Below are 8,678 nucleotides of genomic sequence, written 5' to 3'. Positions count from 1 at the left end.
GAATATGAAGCGCATGGATACAAGTTATGTCTTGGAATGAAAGACAATTCCGAATTAGCTTTGTCTACGAACAAAATTTTGTATATTAGGTTGTCGAAGGTTACACACATGTCGAAACTTCAAAGCGATTAAGGAGATAAGTGGGCTGAAGCAAAGAGAGAGCGAGGTTCAAAGTGAGAATGTTGGAGAGAGCGAGATTTAGTTTATATTGACTAATCTGACTAACATTGAACTTGGTAAAATGAAATGGTTGAATAATTGAAAAATGAGATTATTCAGGAATACACATTGAATGTTAAGATTACGCATTGAGTTTTTGGTAGTAGATCCATAATCAAAAAAGTGTTTATGATTGTTCCAAAAGAAATGAAAGCTAGTAATCATTAATGGAAAAATAACAACAATAATAGAGAGAGCGAGATATTGAGAGAGAGCGAGATCTTAGGAGAGAGCGAGAGTCTTCCCTTTATTTGAACTTTCCATAGAAATATATATAAAAAAAGAGAAAAAAGAGCTAATAATCTTACTATAATTGAATAATCATTAGACTATAATTGAATATATTAGATTATTATACTATAATTGAATAATCATTAGACAATAAATTGAATATATTAGATTATTATACTATAATTGAATAATCATTAGACAACAAATTGAATATATTAGATTATTATACTATAATTGAATAATCATTAGACAACAAATTGAATATATTAGATTATTATACTATAATTGAATAATCATTAGACAATAAATTGAATATATTAGATTATTATACTATAAATTGAATATATTAGATTATTATAATGTAAAACTTTATTGATTACAAAAAAAAAAAATTGAATATACAGTAGATTATTATGAAAAAATTGAATATACAATAAATTATAATAAAAAAATTGAATATACAATAAAATGAATATATAATAAAAAAAATTATTTATTATTCAATCCCTAACTATCTGGAGCCCGTCTTTGTAACGAAGGACACTTCCTTCGATTATGTCCTATCTGGTTACAAAATCCACATCGTTGTCGAGTGGATGGTTTTGTACAATCCATCTCGTTGTGATACGTGAACTTTTCGGTCTACCAGATCTTCTTAATAACGATGGATCAGGATGTAAGACAGGCATATTAGGGTGCGTGATCCAGTAATCTTCATGCGGTACAGGTTGAAATTGAGGAGAGTAACATTCAACATACGTTGACAATTTGTAGTAGTCCTCAATAAAATCTTCGTAGTTCATGTTAAAATGTGAGCAAACGGCCATAAAATGCGAGCATGGAATGTCGAATGCTTGCCACTTGTTACATGAATAGTACCGCTCGGTATGATGGCTTGTTCGAGATCACTAAGTATGAAACACCTGAGAGAAATTGTAACACACGAAGAGGTGTGTTTAATTTCAGATCGACATGCTGGTATAATTGCAGCAGTGAACAACTCAGCAAATGGTTGGATGGGACCGAAATGTCACAATCATTTCTGCTTACGACATATCGTCAGCAACTTCAATAAAAAGTATAAATTTAATTCATTGAAAAATTATGTTTATCGTGTCAGGTGTCAATTTCAAATTCAAAAGTTCAACAAAGCAATTGAAGATACCAAAGGAATAAATCGGAGTTGTCTGAGTTTTTTTGACAACATTAGTTTAGAGCAATGGACTCAAACACATGATGGAGGATTCAGATATGGGTGAATGATGACAAATCTATCAGAGTGCATAAATGGAGTCCTCAAAGGAGCTCGAATGTTGCCTATAAATACTCTTGCTCAGATAACATTCTTCAAATACGTGAACTATTTCGAGAAAAGAAGAGAATAAATAAGGGATGCATTGGAGCGTGAGTTTTTCGAGAAAAGAAGATAACATTCTTCAAATGCGTGAGTTTTTTACATTATTCTTTACCCTCACACTTTTCTCTACTATTCAATTATAGTCAATTTTAATATATATATTTTTTCAGATCATGGCTTTAAACCCAGGACCTGTTGATTCCGATGTTTTGTACGATCAGTCCATTCATCGATTATGGCAAGATCGTACTACTGGAGAAATATCTTGCAGACGTCGAGAGGTAGTTCTCCAGCGCACTATCCCGTTCCACCCTCGAATATTACCGCTACTGCGCACATCTGGATTTCATGGGATTGCCAGATTAAGATTTATTCAGTTGGACTGGCATCTGATCATAGCCTTGGTCGAGAGATGGAGGCCCGTGACGTATACATTCCATATGTCTGTTGGAGAGTGCACTATCACTCTACAAGACATAGAAGTGTTGTTGGGGTTACCTGTTGACGGTGAACCGGTCACCGGAGTGATGTACGATGACTGGTTAGAAGTTCGTCAACTGTACCTCGATGCGACCCCACATGCCGAAAAGATTAAAGGATCGAGGTTAAGTTTAATATGGTTAGGAACACAATTTCGTGAGCTCACAGATGATGCAGATGAGGAAACCGTCATAAGATATGCGCGAGCATATATACTACAAATGATGGGTGGAAGTCTGTTTTCAAATAAATCAAGTCATTTCGTGAGCTCGGTATGTTGTTTTAATTCAATATAATTTTTATATCACTGATCTAGTTAATTTAAATTCTAAATTATCAATTTAAAAATTTAGGTGGAGAGACAAATTTTGTGTGACTAGGATAGCCACACATGTAATCAACCAGTATAGATACATGTTTGATCTGCTTCAACCTGAACAGGTACATTACATTAAACCTAATTGATTATTTTATTCACATTTTTATTGTATTTGTCTTTAATATTCTCTAATATAATATTTTTTGTTTTAGGTTATTTGGGAACCGTACAAAATTATTATGCATACTTTGCCTCATTTTTGTACGAATGGTCAAAATATATGGCGGACGATGAGTCCTCTCATATGTTTTCACATTGGTGAATGACATCTTCCTGACAGGGTGATGAGACAATTCGGTTTTCAGCAGGATGTCCCATCGCCTTGTAATACTGAACCTGTACTGCATGATATTGATCTAAGGACTGAAGATTGGTTCGAAAAAGTTGCACATTTAGTAGTGCAATGGCACTATCGTGCAAGGTTTATTGCAGTGGGGGTTTCTCTTGAACAGTTTGACACAGATGTCACTCCAGAATATATTCATTGGTATAATAATATCACAAGAGGCTACGTCACTCGTCTGGGAGCAGCTGTGGGTCATCTGGTAAATGAATGAATATTATCTAATTATTTTTAATTTAAATTTATTTTAAATAATGTCTAATTGTTTTATAATTCACAAAGATCGAACAACAGTAGACTCCGTGAGGTTGCTAATGATCCGAACCAGGTTCTTGCTATATGTAGTGAAAACCAAAGTTATATGGAGGAAATTCATTATATGTACGATATACCTATTGTTCCTCCACCAGCTCCTAGACGTAAAGGACCTGTTCAGGAAGAGGATGGGTTTGATGAGGTTGCACATAATGTGGAAGAGTTGCCTCCTATGATGCAGACGCAGAGGCAAACTGATTATGTTAGTCTGATGATGATGATGCCAATATTTGGTTCAGGACATTATGATTCAGAGGCTGGTCCTTCGTCTTCATACGTGCATGGACATGGTCGGGGTCGTGGAGAGCATAATGAATATTTATATTATGAAGCGCCTGCAGCAGTACTAGAGCAACATCAAGAAGAACCCGAGCAACCTCAAGTTCGAAGTCGACGATGACAACTAGCTCGAAATCGACGACGTCTGCCTTGTGGGACACATTGATTTTTGTAATTATTTTTATATAAATGAGATATCTAATTTACATTTTTTTTATTTTTATGAGTTATTATTTTTTTAATTTATTCTTTTTAGAGTTTAAATAAAATAATAAATTTTTTTTATAAAATGGAAAATTAAAAAAAAAAAAAAAGGAAGAAAGAAAGAAGAAGGTGGAATGTGTAATAGTTAAAAAAGAAAAAAAAAAAAGGAAATTTGTACGGTATTCTCGCTCTCGCTCAAAATCTCGCTCTCTCAAACTCTCGCTATCTCTCATAATCCCGCTCTCTCTCATATTCTCGCTCTCGAATTTGATTGGAAAGTTCAGTGGCAAAAAGAAGGAGATTCATTAGCTCGTTATTTAGTTAGACTTGCTGAGATGACAGAATCCGTAAAAATTATTCAACAAGCTTTGGAAGAAATTCCAGGGGGACCTCATGAAAATTTAGAAATACAATAGGAAGGTATCGGAATGATAATTAAATAGATTCAATAATAATGTTAGGAAGGGTAAGGTCGAGGGTTCAAAGTTCGACGTACAAATGAAATGAAGGTCGACCTATCTAGGTCGAATTTTCAACCCTCGACTTATTTTAAAAAAAAAACAACATTTTTACAAATAGTTTGAAAACAACAATATTTTTCTAAATAGTTTTTAAAAGGACAATATCTTTTTAATTTTCCCAGCTTTTCATATGTACAAAATATTTTTTTGTTTAATTTGCAAACTCTAACTTTTTTTTTCCTTTTTTTCTCTCTTTTATTTTTTAATTGTTTTATTTCTATTTGAGAGGATGAATATTTTTCTAGATTTTTTTAGATTTTTTAGATAATCTCACAAACTTAATCTACCCATTTTCTTACGTAAAATTGGAATAGAAATAATGGACTTCATATTTTTTTTCCTCATATTTTCCTCTTTGGTTTTTTAATTGCTTTATTTTATTTAAGATAGTATATATATTATTTTTCCTCCGAAAAATATAGAAAAAGAATTATGCATTTCAATTCCTTTCCGTTTTTTCTTTCCTTTTTCAAATTTCTTTCCGTTTTTCCCTTTTGTCGAAAAAAACCTCTTATTTTTTTCCTCTCCTATTTTTAAATTGTTTTATTTTTATTTGAGTGGTGAATATTATTATTATTATTATTATTATTATTATTATTATTATTTTACATAATTCCACAAACTTAATCTACAACTTTTTTTTAACATGAAGATGAAGATAGAATTTGTAGACTTCACATATTACTTTTTTTGTGAAAAGAATAATTAAAAAAATTTAGGTTTGAAAATATGAACCTATCCGATGGTAAAATCGAATCGAATCAAACGGTGTACACTCCTATTGTCCATTAGTTTTTTTTTTTTCAATTTTGTTTTGTCTTTTAAAGTTTATAAACTCTCTGATGTTTTTGCTCATCTTTTTCTTTTTTATTTAAAATTGTTTTATTTTATTTAAGATAATAGATATAGTATTTTTTTTTTTAAATTTAAATGAAAAATAAGAAATTGAATTAGTTTTTTAATCTCATTTTATAAGAAAGATAAATTAATTTATTTTGAATCTTAATTCAGAAACTTTGTTGATAGAATTTTTTTTTTAATCCAAATAAATAAATATATATATATATATATAGAAGTAATGTTTTAGAGTTTTCAATATTTAAGAGTTATCTACAATATCTTTTTACAAGATTTAAAAACCTTAAAAAATCCTATGTCAAATCCACGGCTCTAGGGGTGTTAAAAAATCCCGATGACCCGAAAAAATCGATCGATCCAATCCGGATTATCAACTCATTTGGGTTGGGTTGGGTTGGATTCAAATAAATGAAAATTTTATGGATTGGGTTGGTTCATAGATTCACCTAATATAACTCAAACCAACCGGAACCAACCCGAGTTTATTATTAACTTTAAAATATATATTTTGTTATTACATATAATACATTATTTATATATATATTGATTTTAATTTTATTTAATTTAAATATTTTTTAATAATTTATTCTTCAACAACTCTTAAAAGTGGTTTCTTTGCACTTTAAAAAGGAAATGTTCACTATATAAATTGAAATTGAGTTGGTAATTTTAATTCAATATATGAAAATAATTAAATAAGATTTTTACCTATTTACGTTATGCTTCTTTTTAGATTTTTTTTTGAACAAATGACCCGATTAAACCGAACAAATCCAGTCCAAATATTTCATGATTGGGTTGGATTGAGTTCATTTTTTAATAAGGGTTGTTTGGGTCTAAAAAAATTTTCAACCCAACCCAACCCATGAACATCTGCTCCACACAAACAAATATAGAAAACCTGCAAATATAAAATAATTCAAATACCAAAAAAGAAAATATGCGAAAAAAAATTAGAGAGTTTGTAAACTTTAAAAATGAAACAAAATTGAAAGGAAAAATAACAGATAAGACATCACATCTTGAGAGATCTTGAGATACAAGCTTTTATGTTAGTTTTTCACCAAAAACAATTGTGAAGTCCATTAGTGTATCACACAATTAGAATAGGTAGAGGTCTTTGATGAAAAAAACATTAAGAACATGAGAAAATAGAGCAAAATTACCTTGCTTGCATTTACTAAATGCAAAACTAAGATGAAATTTTCATCACTAATCTAGTGAAAATGTAGGAAAAGTAGAAGAAAACAAAGAAGAAACAAATCGTGCATTGATAAGCATGTGATACAGGATATTCATGTGATGAAGACATATCAGATGCAAGGGAGGGTATCACCAAGAACTGCAATAAGCAATCTAAAACAATTGTCTGACGCACCTGTTGTAGTCCTGTATAGCAGAATGATCCTCCTATATATAAAGGTGACCCTAAAATAGAAAAAGGGTAAAACATATCATTATTCCCATTCCAAAATTAGGGAACACTCCATCCACCTCCTTACAGAATTTCCTCGAAAAATACCACCATCAATGATCTCCATCTCTGCTGGGAACCAGAGCTCGAGAGAGTCTCTTTTTCCTTGCAACCATTCATCACGTCCAGAGCATAGTGCAAGAAGCAGAAGCATCTCCAAGCTTACGGGAAGCAAAATATTGTTACCGGCAGCTTGTTCATCATATCGACTCTTCTAACATTCAATGCATCGTGAATTTCATCTCTACCTTCTTCTCTATTTTTACTTTTTCAAAACCATGAGTAGCTAAACCACTAGTGAGTTAGGGTGAGCTTGCATCATTTCGACGAACATAAGTAAGAGTAGATGTTCAGTTTACTTAACGTGTTAATATTTTTGTCTCTTAATTCTATTTAGCTAATCGGATCAAGTGGTAACGGTTAGGTGCTCAAGAGAGTAAGTGGTTGTGGAGCTCATTAAGCAAAGTAAGAAATGCATTTAAAGATAAATACAACCTTATGTTCAAATAACCTAAAGCATGCATCATAGAAACATGAAATATGTGACAAACTTGTCGAGAGGTGAAGTGGTTCTGTAGTTATGAACATGAACGGGAACTTAATATTATGTTCAAAGAATTGATGTTACTCATCTCAACCCCTTCTCCTATTTACACTTTTTCTTCACATTTTTCGCTGGTTCTTCATTGTGCACGTTAATCATCTTCCATTACTATTGAGTTCTTTAACTTCTTTGTTAGTTTCTGAGTTTGAACCTCACATGAACTTTGTTAATTTGTGATATGTGAAATTGAGTAGAGATTACTAAATTAGTTGGAACAAATATAAATCTCCGTGTTCGACCTCGATCCTTATCAAGAAATATTTTTTATTAAGTTTATACTTGAATTTTTAAGAGAAAGTTTATGATTTTAAGAGTTTTAGTCTATAATTATTTGAGTTGTATGCGAAATAACATCCATTATTCTATCTTAATTTTTATGGGAAAAAATTGTGAGAATATCTTAAAAAAACTATATAAAAAAAACATTCACACTCTCAAATAAAAATATAACAATTAGAAAAAAAAAGAGAAAAAAAAAAGTCAAATTTTAAAAATCTCAAAAAATAAAACAAAATTGAAAAAAAAAACTGAAAGTACTCCATACTTACTGAAAAAGCAAGTGTAAAAAAAAAAAAGGAAAAAAGTAATTTGACTAAGTCAAAATTAATTATAATTATAATAATTATGAGGGTTTAGTCTTTTGAAATGATTGGAATGAATAAACCTATTTTTACCAATAATTTTAAAAGTACTATATGATTAGTTAATTTTTTTAGTAGCTCTATTTTTAAATTAACTTGTTTTTTCAAAAAAAAATTATTTTTATTTAAAAGATTTTTTAAAAAATTAATTAAAATATACTTCAAAAACTATTTTGAGTATAGTTACTTAACATTCTAATTTCTTGTAAAATGATTTATTTTTTAAATTAGACACATAAAAATATATTCCAAACACACTTTTAATCTCGAGTTATTATAATCTCATTAGTTTCAAACTTTCTAGGAATATTCATTAAAGTATCTAATTCATTCATCTCATTTGTGTTGAACTGTAATTACTTAGGCTTACAATTTATCATGTCCATCTCCTCTTGCATCTTCTATAGTATTGTCCTGAAAAAAATGCATAATGAACTTATTTATGTTTCTTTGTACTTTGTTTCATTAAGAACTCGGAGCTAATATTCAAAATAGTTTCTTATAAATGGATTTCTAAATTTTGTAAAATATAATCATCATAATTTATGAACACTTAAATTTAAAGAAAACATCATTTATATTGACAATGGCTAAAAAACATTGGTGATATATATATATATATTTTTTAAGAACCATCTTTGAACTTTTTTTAAAGGTATGTTTGATACGTGATAAAAGTAGAGAGTTAAGTTGAGTTGATAATTATTATCTGGAGAGTTAAATTATTGTCTGTGTTTGTTTGCTGAGTTGAGTTGAGTTGGTAATTATTGTCT

This window comes from Benincasa hispida, chromosome 4 (genome assembly GCF_027475165.1).
Source record: "Benincasa hispida cultivar pf3 chromosome 4, pf3_genome.v1.1, whole genome shotgun sequence".
Lineage (NCBI taxonomy): Eukaryota > Viridiplantae > Streptophyta > Magnoliopsida > Cucurbitales > Cucurbitaceae > Benincasa > Benincasa hispida.
This window is presented reverse-complemented; position numbering follows the sequence as displayed.